The sequence below is a fragment of the Pseudochaenichthys georgianus genome, chromosome 7 (assembly GCF_902827115.2).
Source record: "Pseudochaenichthys georgianus chromosome 7, fPseGeo1.2, whole genome shotgun sequence".
NCBI classification, from domain to species: Eukaryota; Metazoa; Chordata; class Actinopteri; order Perciformes; family Channichthyidae; genus Pseudochaenichthys; species Pseudochaenichthys georgianus.
The window spans coordinates 19,093,520-19,113,055 of NC_047509.1; the positions used below are offsets into that span (position 1 = coordinate 19,093,520).

Here is a 19,536-nt window from a genome sequence, read left to right on the forward strand (position 1 = left end):
TATACAGTGTTCAACCACTTAGGGTCATATTGGTAATAGTACTCAAATTTTTTTACTGAATCTGTCTGACGCTGGTCTGACGTCATCACGTATGTGCTCCGCCCCCGACGTGCCTAGACGTTCTACCACACATGCCTTCACCACATGCTTCACCAGAGTCCGCCCGCCATTAGCTCCTCGCCTCTGTTGAAATCGCTCAGACTTTTAAGAATACTTTGCCCACCGTGCTCTCACTGCCGGAATCGTGATCCTTTTTTGGCCGCACTACTCTGGTGAGTTACGTCTTGCCTTTGCACAGTATTTAAATGTGTTATTCATTTCTGCATCTAATGCACTTTGTGTCACATGGTGTGTTAGTTTGATTGGAGCTCTTGTTAGCTAGCCTACATTTAATATCTGCCTCACATGAAAAATGATTTAACTTACGTGTAAGACAGTATTTTTACATTGTTTTAAGTTATATCTCAAAGTGGAACGTTTGTGTTGCAATAGTTTTCTGGAAAAGTTGAACCTAAAATGGCGGCAGGCGGCGTGTTTTCTTTCTTCTTTTTGTTACCGCATGTTTTATTAACTTAGAGGCATAGAGGCTTTACGTTCATTTGATCCACTACAAGCAGTGGCGGCCGGCCCATAGGGGCGCCGCCCCACCTCTTCCCACATACAAAAAAATAAAATAAAATATATATTTAAAAAAAAATATATATTTTTAATGAACACGGTAAATATCATACAATTGGTATCAGTAAAATGTATAATCTACAATAAAATCTCGTTTAAAATTGTGTTACGATGTCTAGAGTTACTGATAAGTCACATGTTTCCTGCCTGGCCTTGCCCGTGGCATTAGTTTATCATTACCAGGCGCCGTGGAAGGAGCCCCCGAGCCAAACAGCAGCAACCAGCACGTTGCAAAAGTCTCAATAGTAAACTGTGCCGCCGAAACATAATTTCAGCCAATCGGCGGCGTCAAATATTTTTGGTCACGTTGGCGCCCACGTTGCTTACTGCGTTGACGTGAGTTGTTTTTTAGACTCGTGAGTGACCAAGGTGATGAGAATGGCTTGTGTGCAGGTGGAGTCGCCGGACCTCGGTCCCCGCCCAATTCCGTTCAAGAGCTAATTAGGGATCGACCGATATGGCTTTTTCAAGGCCGATACCGATTATTAGTAATCAAGGAAACCGATATTTGGAACCAATATACATTTGCAGTAAAATCAGAAAATCTTGGTGTCAAAATGTAGAATAACACAACTCAACACAACTTCTTTGAAATGCATTTAAGCATATATTATGTTTAATTAACTTTTAAACATCTTACAACTGGTTTCCTCTCTTGCCCCTTTCACACCAGCGCCTTTTCAGCTCCGGCTCGGAGCTAGAGCCTGAAAAGCGCCGGGTTTTCCTGTTCACACCGCAGCGGCGCCGGCTCTTAGCTCCGGAATCCGCTTCATTTCCAGCTCCAAAAAATTGTCGGTCCAGAGGCAAGAGCTTTGGAGCTAAGAGGCGACGTCGCTTACGTCGAGGCGTGCAGGAAACTAAACCCACCTCCCCTGAACATGGGTCGACTGTTATGCCTGCCTACAAGCAGTAGTGCCTATAAACACACTTTATAAAGTCAGGCAACACGAACCAGGCTTCGTGTGATTCTGTTTATTTGTACCTTACTTTGACCATCCGTTCACTGTTATCGATCATTGTGGAGAGAGGCAGACGTGTTGTTTTGTATTATTGCAGCTATCGGATGCAAGTAGTCAGTTTAGCTTCGGTTGCTATGCTAACATCACCCGTTTTATACCAGAGAAACTTTCATAACAGCGTTGTGATACCAAACGGCGTCAATTCAGACTGACACACATTCACTGAGGCTAAGGGGAACTGGGGATATGCATCAGCTGCTTGTGTGAGTCGGACAGTGAATACTTTAGAGCGGCCGCTGCAGTGTGAGCTAACCGGGAGCTAACGGGAGAATAAACTCCAGTGGAAGAGCAGCCAATACTGCAGCGGTCGGTAAATGCTGCAGAAACACATTAATAAACAATGAACCACGGCACTCTGGAGCAAAGTATAAGGTTGAAGTCGTTATTCAATTTATTCTGGCTTCGTGTGATTAAAAGCAACACGATCATCGACCCGACGCAATTGTTGTTGTTGTTGTGAGCGCCGTAATGGCTGCCGTTGGGGATCAAATCAGCGATGTAAACGGTGACGTCATGACGCAGCAGGGGCAGCTCTGGGACGCCAGTGGGCGGTGTGAACAGAGCGGGAGCTGAAAAGGGAAACCGGAGCTGAACCAGAAAAGCTCCCGCTCGGAGCTAGAAACTGAAAAGCGCTGGTGTGAAAGCCGCATCTGTGCCCTTTTCTTTAGTGCAGTCATCTGCAATGAGTTAGAGAGAGAGACAAGAAGTGGGGCTGCAGGCTGACATGCTTAACTAACAATAATGCTTAATTTATTATATCTGTCTATCTAGCATAAAATCCCAATAAATTGCTAGCAACTGCAAAACACTAGTGCTAGCTAATGTTTTGCAAACTATTAAAAGTGAGGCTATTACAGTAGACCTAACGTTAGTCTAGTAACCTCACTTCTAATATTTTGCTAAACATTTGCTAGATACATGTTGGCTAGCTAATGTGCTTCACATATCAACCTGAAAAACTGCGAGGCTCCACTCGCAGCCCCCCCCTCCGCACCACAGTTACTCCGCTGCGAGAAGCTGCACGCACCCCCAACTCTGACTGACTTCCCGCGTCCCTGTGTAACTGGGAAACTGATAGAATTGGATCATAAGATCGTGGTGTTTTTGCAACTTCAGCATAGGGGATAGGGATGTTTATTGAACTTCGGTTTAACACATGTATGGCTCTGCCGCTCAGCGCTGCTGCTTGCTTCAGTCTGTGTCTGCGTTCTTTCGCACCTGCCTGTAATCTGAAAAGGTCCCGCCTCTCTGGCTGGCTGGCTCCCGCCCGGAAAATCTTCTGTAATAGCTTATCAAATAGCGCTGTGGGCGGGACATTGCTCGTGTACACAGAGTGGTGACTGCAGCCAGAGAAACGGCCGCATCAGAGCCAAAGTTTTATCGGCAATTTGATAATAAAAAAGGCCGATACCGATAATCAGTCAAATGCGGAATATCGGCCCCCTAGAGCTAATCTCCAATCCTTTCGAAAGGAGAAGTTTGGGAGATAAACTGTTGCTTAAAGACCTTGGACCGGACCAACCCGATTTGTATATATCGCAACAAGCTCGTGAAAAAGACAAAACGTATCAACGAGGCTTCTCACGTAGCTGGTACATCAGAAAGGCATGGCTAGCTGGATGAAAACAGGTTAATGCTGTCTTTTGTTTCCCATGCTTGCTCTTCAAACAGCCGGGGACAGATACGATCTGTTCAGAAACTAGACAAAAATTAAACAAGTACAAACCACAGACTGTCTGTGTCATGGAGAATACAGTCGCTGGTTTATTTATGTCTGTATAGTCCGTTGTTGTGAGGGTGGACGGTCGGAGCATATATAACGTTAGCTTGTCCAAGCTCCATTTAGAAAACACGCATTTTAAAAGGGTTTTTCGCCTGCCGTCTGTCTGCAGACTTGTCAAAGCATTAATTCATGGTTTTTACTAACCGGTATCAGTATGTTGTTACTTCGGCATCATTTTGAAACGTGTATTACAATTAAATCATGGTAAAATATGTTCATCTTGTTGTAGTTGTAGCCCCCTTGCGAGCGATTCTCTCTAGTTTAGCATACTCAGCCCGACTCAGCCTGGTTGTTCCTGGCCCTAGAACCACGATTTTATGGGGCCAGAAAAACTGTGAATTAGGACCCGATAGCCGGTACTAGGCCAAGTGGAAACGCAACCAAAAACGGGCACAGCTCGGCACTGTCTGTCATGGCGAATACAGTCCCTGGTTTATTTATGTCTGTAGGCCGTTGTTATGAGTGTGGAGTGAGCATATACAACGTTAGCTTAGCCTGGTCGACCCAATCTCCATTCAGAACACAAGCATTCTAAAAGGATTTTCGCCTGCCGTCTGTCTGCAGACTTGTCAAAGCATTAATTCATGGTTTTTACTAACCGGTATCAGTATGTTGTTACTTCGGCATCATTTAGAAACGTGTATTACAATTTAATCACGGTCAAATATGTTCATTTTGTTGTAGTTCCAGAGCGCGTCTGGCAGCCGCGGTGAAACTCGAGCGACTAGAGCGATGCGATAGGAGAGTTGAGAGCGGAGCGAATATTCGCATCGCGTCCGGTCTGAACGCAACATTAAAGCGAGCTCTGCGCTGCACTGGAAACGTGCCATTACATCACCAGAAGTCCTAATTTAAGGGGTCATTTCTCCCCCAAAAAATTATTTTACTCACTATATCAACAGCCCCACCAAAATTATTTTACACCAGCCGCCACTGACTACAATGTACCATAACCGTGCGTTCTGCATGTTTGTAAAAGCAAGCTAACTTGAAACACTAGACTATTCATTTTACAAGGTAATTTATACCCCCCAGCGTTTTCAAATACATGTAACTCGGCAAAGGTAATGATCGCACAGTGATACTAATACTTCTATAATATGTGGAATTTCAGTTTTAATCTATCTTATCTTGGTTTTTAAATGTTAAGAAGCCCTGAGACAAAGTTTCGTGAACAAGAACCCCTCGGCTGCCGGATTTAACAGATTAATAGTCTAGTGTTTCAAGTTAGCTTGCTTTTACAAACATGCAGAACGTACTAGGGATGCACGATATTGGTTTTTTGAAACCGATACCGATAACTTCCTGCTTCTCAAGACCGATACCGATAACCGATAATAAAAAAGATTTACGCCATGTGTATTTTTTTCCTCGGCCGCCCGGTAGTTTCAGTTCACTTTGAATGGGGTGACGTCACGCTTAGCCGAACTGCATTGTGGGAGCAAAGCGTAGCTTTCACGTGATTGGTTGTTGGTCTAGCTGAAGTTCAGACATGCCCGCCGGCAAGCGTCAACGCACGCCGCCGTTTGTAGGGGCTGTTACACTGTAGGTGCGCCGCGTTTGGGGGTGCTGCAGCCCCTTCCCCCGTCCATGTTTATTCCACATGGTTACTAAAATGTGAATGAATATTTAGTGCTCAACACGGAATTTATATTTGTGTTGGTGTCTGTGAATATTGTTACGTTTTCCAATTGCTTGGAGATGCAAACTTTGTGCTGCTGTCTTTGAGTTACTTGATCATTATAACATTATTATTCCCTTGATTTAAAAGTGAATGCAGACTACCTTTGCTCTGCGGCGTAATGAGATCATCAATGATGAGCTACCTGGAGAGATCCTGGAACGCTGACCTGCCTTGAAAATGCAGTCACAGGTGAAAATATTTTATTTATTACAACTATATAATTATTTTGTGTGCCTTTGTCACTGATAACTTTGACATGTTTACTCAGATTTAGCATGTTATGTTTCTGTTTATCTCTGCTGCCTTCAGTCCACATATACATTGTACTGTGAATTAAATGGTCGTTTTATATTTTGGCAGAGTTTCACAGGATAACAAACCTCAACCTGAAGAACCACTTCTATGCGGAGTTGGATAGACATGTCTCCCCCCCCCCCCAGGTGAGTCGGTTATGCCTCTTGGTGTTTTATTCTCATACTAGAGTGGATTATCTTTGTCAAAATGATAATCTCTTCAGTCATGGAAGAGCCCTTTCTTGTGATATCAATTGTTGTGTGGTTATACGGTTTAGCATCCAAAGTAAAACAAAGATATGTTCTCACACTCAAGGAGCAAGGTGACGTCCATGTCCGACGTGCTGCTGACCTCCGTGCTCTGCCTGCATATCTGCATGAAGATGACTCCACGTTTCTGAGGCTGTGGCATGTAAGTCAGCATAATAACTGTTTTGAATGTGACAGATCATCCAAAAATATAGTTTATCTTGTTACATTGTTTCAGGAGCTCTATCGCAGGAAGACAATTATTTGAATTTTTATAGTGAAAAAATCATAATAAATGATAGATTTAGTTTGAAAAAGTATGAACTGTCCTGGTGTCATCAAAGCTTGATTCTGTCACTGAGGTGTTGTTAATCAAACATTATATCTTGTGTTGCTCACATCCCATTCAGGTTCTAGTTCCAAGATTTGAATATTGCTATAAGAATTGTAATTATTGTAAGGTACACAATGGACATGTTGAACATAATCTCCCTTTACTTCAACACTTCAGAGGTGTTGAATACGATTTCTACTTAAGGATTTATTTGAAATTAAGCTCTAGGTTTCAGTGTAAAAAATGGTCTCACGTGATTTAATAAAATACACAATCAAGAGGGCTTTCTTTCCTGCAGCACCAGTGTTCAATACAAAATAATCTCTAGTGTTCCCCATATTTTTTTGTATGTGCAGTAGGGAGAGATTATACTGTAAATATATATTCAGTTGCCAGTTTATTAGGTACAACTAGCTAATAGTAACAGTCTAATACAGTGATAAAATAAATCCTACCCTTATGAAGGTTATACATGTTTTTTTGTTGAAAGCATTTATGTCAACTGATTGGTTATTTTGGAGGCTGACGTTTCTGGTGCTGTAACATTATGTTGTGCAATGCTAATAGGCGTTTCCTTAAACCCACATTATGCACAAAACATAAGGTTATTTGATGTGATATGTCATTGATGTATTTTTCAGAAAACACATTTCTGAGATAGGCAATTTGGGTAACGTTTATCTGTTCTTGTCATCAGGTGGAGCAGTCTGATGATCCAGACACAGGACATCGCGGTCGGACTTCTCATGATCAGTGCCAGGTCAACAGATACCACGCTCTTCTGCCCAGAGAGGATCGCTGTTGTCATTGAGGGTAACTCCCCACACTGGCTGACGCATTCATCCTGCTTTTTGCACTGACCTTTGCCCTGCATCTGAGCTACCCAAAAGACTTGGCCAACACTTTCGACTTCACCCAGAAAGTGTTGATGGGCCTGGATGAGGGGACCTTGAAGCCCAGGGTGTTGAGCCTGAAAAAGCTTTTGGCAGTTTAATCTTACCAACAAAGTTGCACTTTAACAATCACACACACACACACACACACACACACACACACACACACACACACACACACACACACACACACACACACACACACACACACACACACACACACACACACACACACACACAGTTCTCCTCTGTTTACATCCTGCTGCTTTACATCTGTGTTCTGTTGTGTTCATTGACAGATTTGTTACTGTTCAGCTTCAAGTTGAAGGACTGTTCGTAGATGTTGTTCTATACTTTTATATGTATTGGGTCTTTATGGTCCATGTGTTAAATTAATACGCAGAACTGTTCCTGAAAATTGTGTTCACTCATAAGCAGTGTTGTGCTAGTTACTGAAAACCAGTAACTAGTTACCATTACTAGTTACTTCATTTCAAAAGTAACTCAGTTACTTTACTGATTACTTACACCAAAAAGTAATGCGTTACTGTGAAAAGTAACGTTTTAGTTACTTAAAAAAGGGCTCCCATTATATTAATGCCCTTATAGCCTTCATTTCAGTACTGTTATTGCATTGGAGAATAACACAATCTGTTGATCAACTTGACATGCATTATATGCAATTTGGATAGCATCGATATTAGCTGGCTTTACATTTTTGTATATTCTTTCTCCAGGTAGTTGGAAAAAGTTTTCCGTCCCATATGCAGTGTGCCGCCCGGACATGCTATCATGCTAACTAGCTCCCTGGAAGCGGGTGACTCCACTGTAGCAATAGCCTGCATGTGTTCTACAACATACCGTGCAATGGCTTTATCGACTTTCCCCCGGCTAGCAGTCCCATGGTTAAAATCCAGCCGCTGTTGCTTAGGTGCAGGTGCAGGTGGAGTGGCGTTGGCTGAGTCTCTGTGGTCTTAGCTACTAGCTTCGTCCCAGCATGTTGTTTTTGCAGATGTTTTAAGAGATTTGAATAACTGGTTTGGGCAGTAGATAGGCTCTTTGACCCGCCAGGACACAACTTACATTTAACTAAAACGTTCTTTTACTTGTGCTCGACAAAAGTGAAATAGTGAGAATATCTCCAGGTGGAGAAACTAGACTTGAGCTCCGCCGCCGCCATGATAGTCTTGTTCGTAAACAACACACACACGCCCACAGCCCGTCTCCGCATGTGACACGGGAAGTATTTAAGTACATTTACTCAAGTACTGTACTTAAGTACAGTTCTCATCTCTGTTCACCTGGCTGTTGACTATATAAAAAAACTAACGGAGTAACGCACCATGTAGTAACGGTAACTGAGTTACTGAATTGAAAAAGTAATGCGTTAGAGTACTAGTTACTGCCAAAAATAACGGCGTTACTTGTAACGCGTTAGTCCCAACACTGCTCATAAGTGATGGTTAAAATACACACAGATATTTCTCAAGGTCCTAGCACTGTTTTTAAGGTGTTTTTTTAAATTTATTTCAGAGTTAAATATATTGAATTTGTATTGTGCTAAAATGCATTGTTCTTTTATAGTGGAAATGCAGTGCATGACATTAAGGATTTTGGTAGGTGGCCCTGTGGGCCATCGAAGCTAATTTACAGATGGCCCTGAGCCCAATAGAGATTGCCCTGAAAAATGCGAGCTGACGAAATTATGCACGAAGGGTTTGGGGGGGGGGCTCCCCCTAGAACATTTAGATTTTTGCAGGTCTTAGATGCTTTCTGGTGCATTCTCTAGACTGAATTATAAGATGAACAACCACAATATTATAATGTTCAATTACAATTGTATTCTTAATTTCACTCGTTTGTTCTTGTTTGTGTTTGCTCGCTTGCATGCCCTGCATAGCTATAAGAAACACTTAAGTTGTTGGTCAAGACGCTTTCCATCTGATGAAGGCAAATGCCTTCCCAGATGTAAAAAAGTAGAAAACATACATTCAGTTATAACTGCCAAAACAAACGTTATTTACACTATTATGGCCCCTGTTTGTAATGTTATCTACTGTAAATTGGTCGAACGAATGCCTCCTCATCCGGAAGCTGACCGAGCAGCAGTCGAGAGGAGCCGAGCGCATCCGCGAAGCACACAAAATGGTGACGTCAGAGTTCCCGTTAGCCGGTGTAGGCATAGAGTCTAGACCATAGGCATATAAAGATTCAAATTTAAATCTTGAATTTAAAAAAAATAGAAACCGGGTAGATTTTATGAACAATTTTAAAATTAGTTTATTTTGCTTTAGGAGAAATAGGCCATTTTATAAAATAAGATAGAGCTTTTTCCATTACAGATAAAGTTGTAATGGATGTTTTTAGATGTGATTTGATGTGTCGTGTGTCTCCCAACTCCTCTCCAAAGTTCAGATACTATATAAAAATACTAAAAGATAAATAAAACATTAAACAATGACAAAATAACAACCTGAAAGATATGTATTCTATCTACACATTTCGTAATTATCTAATCTCGTGGCCTTATAAAAGTGTTGGCTAAAGTAACGCAGAATATATATATTTTTTAATTGTAAATAATTAGAAACATTATTTATGTGCACAAGTACACACACATAACAAGCTGTACCGAGTTCCTCCGGCTGCAGTTCCGCAGACGGCCGGTGTGTGGCAGCAGAGCGCTGGGAACAGAGGGAGGTGAGTCGACGGATATGATGGATGACGGGAGCGACGGAAATACACCCGAACACATCCTGGGCCCTTTCTCATTTCATCAAGGCTGAAGTCGAATAGTCCATTTAGCTTAGGAACCTTCCTAAAGGAGTGAAATGACCCGGAAGTCCCTCAGTGGCAGCCATGATAAGTGCCGTTCGAATACTCTAGAATGATGAGAATGATAGGAAAGGAGGTTTCAAACTTCCTGTATAACCTCCTTTAGCTTAGGAACCACTGGACTTCCCTAACCGGCAGGAGAAGCGAAAATGCTGCCCCACAATTCCTTGCAGCCGCAGCATTTGCCGTCACTCAACAGTCGGCCGTTCACGGAAAAAAAAACGATTATGACGGAGAAATTATATCATGAAAGTTACGGTGCTTATTAAGCTTTTTAAAACATAGGTGGTAAGTTGCCAAAGGGCTTTGTTTTGAACGTTCATCAGTATTATAATCAAAGAGAGAAATATGAACCTTAGTTTTTACTGAAATGATCAAATAAAGTCAACATTTCAGTCTTCACTGAGCTGTGTGGGGTTTGTTCAACTTTTAAAAGATGTTTGAATGGTGATATACACAGTGATAGATGTTAAGGACTAACGTTTATAATAAATACATCTGTATTGATTTTAAGATCTTTAGTTCATACAATCATACGTATTGGGATCATTTGTATTAATGTGGACCGGAGGGAGAGGGTGACGAGCAGTTTCACTTTCCTTTTTTATTTCAATTCCAACTTTGGTCCTGAAGAATATGTTTCTCTGTTGTCCACGTTCATAAAGCAAAGCAGCAGCATCAGAGCACGGTGCAGAGTCTCTAGATGAGTTTACAGTAGTCCCTCGTTCTTATTAAACATCCATGTTGTCGTCCGCTGTATAGAAAATTGTGGTTTCCATAGTTTCCCCACAGCAGCAGACGCACACAATGACGTCTGCTGGCGCATCATAAACACGTCGGATAGTGAAAGTGCATTCGGATTCTCTAAAGTACCGCAGTCTCTTCTCCTAAGTCCTTTTAAATTCTCCTATCCACTATCCCTTAACCCCGTGACGTTTCACTCAGAGGTCAAGGAATAGACGATAGGGTTAGAACTTAGGAGCTGATTTTTAAACTATCCGACTGCAGCCCAAATCCCCCTCCTCGACTCCTCGGTCCTCCGGTAGTGACCCGGAAATGAATTTCAGCGCGCCATGTTGAAGGACATCTAATTTCTCTAAATGCACATCGAGCATCCTCTCTGGAGGAGCTCTAACCGAGGATACACTGATGGGTCCTCCACGGTCCTTCGCGGATGCATTTCCGGGAACGTTGGGTAGAAAAGAGGCGTAACACACAGCTGGAATGATTTCAAAACCATGGCGGGAGCGATGCACAAATGTAAGTGTTGATAATGATTCGTTGTATTAGTTATTTAAGAAGTGAAATGCGCGATCCAACTCCGCCCGTCTGTATGCAGTTAGAGCCCTCTAACCACATTCCTTATTGACATTGCACCTGATATTCTTTATGTTTTTATTCACATTTTAAATACACCCAATCCTGCTACAGCATGCCATGATGTTTAAAAGTGTAAACGTAATTTTTTTTGTAAAAGTGTTCAACTTTGTTTAGCATTCAGCACCATCATTTGGTTTGGGCTATGTTGTACATAGGGTGGCCATTTCCATAACACCAAAAAGGAGGACACTTTGGGATTATCTTTTAGTTTTTATCCTGGCTTCACAGAATCCTTCACACTCAAAACACAATGAGACTAGTGTACTAACCACAAGTTGAATGTCTATTTTCGATACTTTTGCCCTTTCCTGGCTGCTTCCAAGAGTTTTTTGTTTGTAAGGAGTCTCTGGTACATGTCTGTGCACTCAAATGTGAAGTTGACACAAATTTGCAGCTCTGCCTTGACACTGTCCACATCCAGACGATTTCTCTAATTTCTCCATGCTGAGGTCATCATTGAGAACACACGTTCTGTATGGGCATTGCTACATGGGATGGAGAAGATATAGGCGCTGACCTTCCTCAGATTCACAAGTGGGACTTCTGCTTTGGAAAACAGTTTGAGATACCGCTCCTCACTGTGGCATCCTTCCATCTCTGAAGAGCTGAGGACCATGCCATATTCCTCATAGAGTCCATCCATGTCAATGTCTTTCAGGCTGCAGGCTTGGACTGCATCACTGTATTCTCCATAGGACACAGCAGTTGTGAGGCCAAGCTTTGACACTTTACTATGAAAGCTGTTCTCAGAGAAGTCATACCTTTCACTCACGTATTTCTTGGCTCTTTCATAGAAAACAAGAACATCAGCCTCACATCTCTTTGCCAGATCAGGGGTTAGCTGCTTGAGTTTGTTGTTCACAGCAAAGCCAAAATATGTGTCCTTTAACCTTCTCTCAAGTTTCCCTTTCAGTTCAGTCTTTACCTTAAACACAGAGGTTATGCTGAATGATTTGGCCTCAAGTGCTTCAATGCAGTCTGAAAACACTTTCAGAATGTGACTGAGGAAGAGAAAATACATCTCAGATACTTCGTTACCATCCTCTCCAAAGCATTTCCACAACATCTTGGAGCATTCCTCCTCACCTAGACTCTGAGAGTAGCTGGTCAGGGGTCTCCAACACTTCAGGATTCTGTCAATAGATGGCAGCAGAGACAACCATCTCGTGACAACGTGCCGCAGCAGATTGCATTCCTCCACTTCCACAAACTCGCAGAATTCCTTCAACTGCGCCGTCCTGCTAGCTGAGATGCTAAAATGGCTATACACCTTAAGCACAACATTTTCAATGTCAATATCCAAGTTGCTTGCTGCATATCTTGTTGCATTGTGCAGACTATGGGCTAAACAGTTTGCAGCGAGCACGTCTTTTTGAGCCAGTTTCCGTTTCTGATAAACACTGTTGTGTTTTCCATAGTTAACGCTGGCGTTGTCTGCTGCATATGCTGAATTTTTTTTCACATCTAGTCCAGACATCTCCAGTTTAGATAGCAGCCGATTTGTTATAGCTTCTGACTTTTCGTTGCCATCACTGTAAAAATCCAACAGTGCATGTTTCACGCCCTCCTCAAAGTGAAACTATCTCAGTACAATGGGGAAACACTTGATCGTACCTTTGTTTGATGCATCACTTGCCACTGAATAATGCAGTTCATTTTCTTTTATATAATCCACATGCGTCTGGACAGAGTAGGGTGCTAGGACATTTTCGCACAAAGCTTTGGCCTTTGTTTTTCCACAGGTCATCCCTTTTGCTATTGATGAGTCGTAGATTGTGCGATCAACTTTTATTCCACAGTCTACACTCCTGTATGACTGGTGATGCTTGACGGCATGATACACTTTACAAAGTTCTGCAGCAGAGATTTTGTCATCTTGAGGCGATGAAGCTTCACGGAAAAACGATAAAAGTGAAGAGGCACCTGCGCTTTGATCGTTGCTTTTGTGCTTATCTGTGTTAGCATGTCTGTCGACGGCACCTTTTCCTTTGCTGTTTACGTCCACATCGCAACGACACAACGTGCAAAAAGCATGGAAGTCGTCCTTTCGGCTTTTTGTGAGGAATCCATGCTCTTTCGTTTCGGCATTTCTGCGGTTTAACCCTACCGCTAACTAGGTGGAGTTGGCTCATGAGCTAGTCGGCTAGCGCTAACGTCACTCTGTGCCACAGTGCCCTGCCATGAACGTGAAGGTGAGGGTCGAGAAAGACAACCTTTTTACTGGCCGAAGGCACCATAGATATATATATAAACACTAGATGGCTCATGGGAGATTTTCCAGCGTAGCTGACCGGCCGCCATCTTGCTACAGTCAACAGTTACTCTGATTCGCGTTATGGTAGCTGTTGTAAGGTGAGTGATCTGCACAAAAATACTCTTAACTCACTGACATCTTGACTGATTTACAAACGGTTTGGTTTATTATAAACATGATTAGCATGGCTATGATACAGGATGCTTGGACATGTTGAAATTGCAGCTTTTCTTTGTGTATGTGGTTGTATTTATTAGCTGGCTAATAACAAGAGGCTGTCAGTGAGACCTAGTATTACAAAGTTGACCCAGCAACTTTACACCAGTGGGAGAGGCAGAACTGCTCTTTCTTTTCAACACAACTTAAGTTACACATGATTTCTTCCAAGTGGTTTGGCTTGCATTATGATACAGGAATTTGCTGGCTTTGTGTTTACAGAAGTACCTGACTATGCCGGACTTTTGTGCAGCCTACGGATGCTCTAATCACCGCAGTCTGGAAACAAGAACCCGTGGGATCACCTTTCACGTGTAAGATATGACAATATTATGACTACAATTAGGATAATCGTTAATTACTTAGTGGATGTATGTACATTACAAGTCCTGCTACACAGGATCAGTGGGGCTATGTGAGATAATAGTATTGCAAGATTGTTGTTGACCCAGCCTCTTTAGAATATGTTGTTACCATTTCTTTACACAATTATTTAATGTTTCTATTGGACACCTTTTGTATTACTCTTAGTGTGGTTGTCTTATTCTTAAAGTAGGCATACATACATACATGCATACATACCAAAAATATGATAATTTCGGTGTGTATTTTTGTCCTACCCTTAATGTTAAAGGAAAGAAGGGAGGAACATGTTGACAATAATTTATATATCTGGCTACCTTTCTCATGTTTTTAAGGTTTCCCAAAACCAAAGAGAGGAGGAGGCAGTGGGAACTCGCCCTAAGAAGGGACGGTTTTGTTTCCTGTGACAGGACACTGCTCTGCAGTGAGCACTTCAGGAGTGAGGAATTTGACCGGACAGGAGACGCAGCACTATGTTCCCCACATATGTTTATGTTTGCTCAGTCTAATAAACCCATAACATGGTTGTGAAAGAATACCAAAGCTGAGGCTGGACGGTGATTGATTGTTGGTGTGCCATGTGTTCTTCTTAATAATAATAATACATTTATTTTGGGGGGCCGCCTTTCATAACACCCAAGGACACATAGGATAGTTTGTTTAAATTGTTCCCTATATTGCATAGGGGCAATATAGGGAACAATTTAAACAGTGGATTTTGTGATATATCAGCCGGGGTGAGACAAGACAAACCACAAATGGACTACAGAAGGACACAAAAGGACACATGGTACAGTTTATATTATTCTTGGTCTTTTTTCAATAACATATTTCAAAGGTTCTGGATTTGTTTACAAATCTAGAAACTAAATACAAAACTAGGATGATATGAAGATCTCATGTCAAAAATAGTTGTGATAAATTAGACAGAACTGGCCTGTCTGTGAGCACATTTTATGTTGGTTTGGTTCTTCTGATAAAGGTGTGAATATCTAAATAATATACCAACATATGCTATTGTCATTAGTTGTGTCCCTGTTCTTAAAGCTAAGGCATTGCTAAATTAACAACTCTTGGCTTACAGAGTGGTAACATGAGACCGATTTGTATATATAAAATATAAATGTATTTTAATTTTATAATTTATTTGAAATATTAACAATATAATAAAATAAATGGAAATATATACACCGGCAAATATTTAATATAAATACCTTGTGTGTGTGTGTATAGCTATTGCTTTATCTGATTAATGTTATTTTCATATGAAAGTCCATGATTATAAGTATGCAGTATCATAACTACATCTTTGATGTTTATAAAAAACCAAACCGTTTGAAAATTGGTTGAAAATTGAGCAAGCTATGGTTATTTAAATAGTAAACCATAATGTTATGAATGAGAGAACTGCCTGTAGCAAGATGGCGGCCAAGTGGCAACGTCGGTCTCAATTGGCCAGCAGCGCGGGTGAGTCATCTAGTGTTTATATATATATCTATGGAAGGCACACTGCCAAGAAAGCCTGGGAGTGAGTGACATTTTTCTGCTTGGGAACATATGATCCTTAGCATTTACATATTGGTGGTTACAATTGGTATTTTAATATTGTCTGCTGAACCTGTGAGTTTAAATATCGATAGCTTTGTTAGATGACACCTGTTGCTGCAGACCTTATTAATTGCTGACCAGCTTGAAACATCTCTTGTATCACTCAGGGAAATTCTAAAGGCCCTTGGCTTGGGCGGTTCTGTAACCCCCATGCAGATCGGGAAAAAGTGGGATAACCTGAAACGGAAATACAAGGTAATGTGTTATCATTCTTTCGTTTACTCATGTGTGTCAGTGAAACCATGGTTGTGTCTGTTCGCTGCCTTTGTATAACTTTACCTCTCGTTTTTGTAGGAGTTGAGATGCCCCCCAACCGGGTCAGGGACCGACAGGGGAGAGGCCACAGCAGCCACATGGCCGTTTTTTTACGGCCATGCATGAGGCCATCGGTGTCTAAGTAAATAGGCTATGTGGGAGAACAATGTTCAGCTGATCTGACAGAGATTACAAAATACAGCGCTCTCACAAAACACTCACAGCTGATGCAGCTGTTACCACGTCATAATTAACGGACGGCGCTTTAATATGACCGCGCAGAGGAGAGGAGTTCTCATTTCTCTCACCGCCTGCTGCTTCCCCTCCTCTCTCCTCGGTTCCCCTCCTCGGCTCCTCGGCTCGCATCTCCTGTGGGCGGGACTAAGTATCGAGGATAGGAGTCGAGGAGGGGAGTTCGAGAAATGAGAAAGGGCCCTGGTACCCCGTGTCACCATAGATGTATATAAACACTAGATGGCTCACACGCGCTGCTGGCCAATGGAGACCGACGTTGCCACTTGGCCGCCATCTTGCTACAGGCAGTGCTCTCATTCATAACATTATGGTTTACTATTTAAATAACCATAGCTTGCTCAATTTTCAACCGATTTTCAAACGGTTTGGTTTTTTATAAACATCAAAGATGTAGTTATGATACTGCATACTTATAATCATGGACTTTCATATGAAAATAACATTAATCAGATAAAGCAATAGCTATACACACACACAAGGTATTTATATTAAATATTTGCCGGTGTATATATTTCCATTTATTTTATTATATTGTCAATATTTAAAATAAATTATAAAATTAAAATACATTTATATTTTATATATAAAAATCGGTCTCATGTTACCACTCTGTAAACCAAGAGTTGTTAATTGAGCAATGCCTTAGCTTGAAGAACAGGGACACAACTAATGACAATAGCATATGTTGGTATATTATTTAGATATTCACACCTTTATCAGAAGAACCAAACCAACATAAAATGTGCTCACAGACAGGCCAGTTCTGTCTAATTTATCACAATTATTTTTGACATGAGAGCTTCATATCATCCTAGTTTTGTATTTAGTTTCTAGATTTGTAAACAAATCCAGAACCTTTGAAATATGTTATTGAAAAAAGACCAAGAATAATATAAACTGTACCATATGTCCTTCTGTAGTCCATTTGTGGTTTGTCTTGACTCACCCCGGCTGATATATCACAAAATCCACTGTTTAAATTGTTCCCTATATTGCCCCTATGCCCCTGTAAGGTGTCCTTGGGTGTTATGAAAGGCGGCCCCCCAACATAAATGTATTATTATTATTAAGAAGAACAACTTGGTGTGGTGTGGAGGGGATGTAGGAAGCAGGAGCAGGTGGGGAGAGATGGGGCTTCAAGGTTCAAGGTTATTTGTTTTAAATGTGTCTTGCACACAATAAAATAAAATACAGTATACCACAAAACCAATAAGACACACAGTGACACATGGCACACTAACAATCAATCATCGTCCAGCCTCAGCTTTGGTATTCTTTCACAACCATGTTATGGGTTTATTAGACTGAGCAAACATAAACATATGTGGTGATCCCACGGGTTCTTGTTTGCAGACAGCGGCGATTGGAGCATCCGTAGGCTGCACAAAAGTCCGGCATAGTCAGGTACTTCTGTAAACACAAAGCCAGCAAATTCCTGTATCATAATGCAAGATGTTTTTAACAAGCCAAACCACTTGGAAGAAATCATGTGTAACTTAAGTTATGTTGAAAAGCAAGAGCAGTTCTGCCTCTCCCACTGGTGTAAAGTTGCTGGGTCAACTTTGTAATACTAGGTCTCACTGACAGCCTCTTGTTATTAGCCAGCTAATAAATACAACCACATACACAAAGAAAAGCTGCAATTTCAACATGTCCAAGCATCCTGTATCATAGCCATGCTAATAATGTTTATAATAAACCAAATCGTTTGTAAATCAGTCAAGATTTCAGCGAGTTAAGAGTATTTTTGTGCAGATCACTCACCTTACAACAGCTACCATAACGCGAATCAGAGTAACTGTTGACTGTAGCAAGATGGCGGCCAGTCAGCTACGCTGGAAAATCTCCCATGAGCCATCTAGTGTTTATATATATCTTTGCGTGTCACTACCATAGACTGTATATATAAATGGACGTAGGGTCCGTGACGTCACCCATAGGAATCTGCAGAGTTGCCGTGAAGCCCTTAGTAGGCGGAGTCGGCCACTAACGGCTCGACAGTGACGTTAGAGTTCAACTCCCGCCTGTTCCAGCCTGCTCCAAATAAGGGCAAATAGGCGGAGCCGAGGCGGGACCTGCTGCCACCGAGCTGGAAGTTCCAGAGCTAGCTGAAGCTACCAAGCTAAGCTAACATGCTCCCCATCTGCACACTGCCGTCGCATTTTACGTTTCTAAGGTAAGCGGACATAAAACTATTCAGCAAAACTATAAATAATAATCTAAGTTATTGAGTTTTTAGCATAATACTTCAGAATCTTAAAACCCCTTAATGTTTGTATGCAATTGTGCTAAATTCAACACTGGAATCAAGCAAATATTAATATGTTTGCATGACATTAGTTATTTGTATTTTGATATCACTTAATTATACGTTTAAGTCAAGCTAAGGTACATGTGATGGTAGCTAGTTAGTGCTCTTACCTGTGAGGCCTCCTCCAAACAGCATAATAACCAGACTGTATCATTAAAACTAAGTACCAGTTCTAGATCCTTGACTTTAGACAAACAATTCAAAAGACAACATGTATTTAAAGACCAATCTTTATTTGAATGTGCCTCTTAACCTGATATATTAGTTATACAGTAATAGTATTGACAATCTAAAAAAACTGAGCAACTCAACAGTCAACTTGATGTTTCTTATTGTCTAAAGCATTTATTATTTTCATTTTCCCCCTCTCATATTCAGTGTGGACGGATTGAGACAGCATGGTGTCCAGAGGGCTGCAGAGACTTCAGGGAGAAACCTCCGTGTGATGGACGTCCCGTCTGTTGGTGTGGAGAGGACTGAGGGTCTTTCCTCAGCGAGGAGGACCAGGGCTGATGGAGGAGCCCATGCTGGGCACAGCTCATACCAACTGCACAGGCCTAGTCTGTCACGTTATTTGACTAAATGTGTTTACTTATAAATGTAATAGGTTTACACCTTCTGTCCATATGTGCTTTTTATTTAAAACATTTGATTAACTTTTGGTTCACATTTCAATAAATTGTATTTGTATTTGCATTCCTTTTGTCCATTATTCTTACTGAACATGTTAGATTACACATTCACATCTGACTGAAGATTGGCCCCATTTATTTGTGATGTTGCAAACTCTGCGGTACAAGGCACAAGCAATGTGAAGCTCATAAAGTGAGGCAAATAGAAATAATCAGCTGATGGAGTGTCTCATAACATCAGCTTTTAATGTTCCTCTTGGATGTTCTTCTGGACCCTCAGAGAAGGAGAAGATGTCGTGTCTTTCGGGCATGTCCTTTCCTAACAAAAATGACAGGAAACATAAAACATATTATTGCAGAACAAGTGTGTTATTTATGAAAGCGTTGTGTTTGTGTGTTTAGGGGCTGTAGATATAATTATTTTGTAATTGTAATGGTTTTTTGTTTTTTTTAACAGTGAGCAATCAGATTATGAATGAACAGTATGAAGTTCA

At 41.3% G+C, this 19,536-nt stretch overlaps 3 long non-coding RNA genes across 5 annotated transcripts; all 3 read left to right on the forward strand.

Annotated features, from left to right (window-relative positions):
* Nucleotides 1–153: 153 nt before the first annotated feature.
* On the forward strand, nt 154–5,605 carry LOC117449393 (uncharacterized). Its single transcript, XR_004552478.2, has 3 exons — nt 154–272; nt 5,252–5,353; nt 5,525–5,605. It is a non-coding gene; the product is annotated as an uncharacterized lncRNA (long non-coding RNA).
* A 172-nt stretch (nt 5,606–5,777) lies between these two features.
* Nucleotides 5,778–15,100, forward strand: LOC139434101 (uncharacterized). Of its 3 annotated transcripts, XR_011643525.1 has the most exons (4): nt 5,778–5,869; nt 6,738–6,853; nt 13,841–13,932; nt 14,317–15,100. It is a non-coding gene; the product is annotated as an uncharacterized lncRNA (long non-coding RNA). The 3 variants fall into 3 exon arrangements; XR_011643524.1 differs by lacking the exons at nt 5,778–5,869; nt 6,738–6,853 and adding an exon at nt 10,722–11,028 and having other exon boundaries at nt 14,317–14,790; XR_011643526.1 differs by lacking the exons at nt 5,778–5,869; nt 6,738–6,853 and adding an exon at nt 13,418–13,500 and having other exon boundaries at nt 14,317–14,797.
* Nucleotides 15,101–17,442: 2,342 nt separating this feature from the next.
* Nucleotides 17,443–19,106, forward strand: LOC139434183 (uncharacterized). Its single transcript, XR_011643596.1, has 2 exons — nt 17,443–18,275; nt 18,789–19,106. It is a non-coding gene; the product is annotated as an uncharacterized lncRNA (long non-coding RNA).
* The last annotated feature ends 430 nt before the right edge of the window (nt 19,107–19,536 follow it).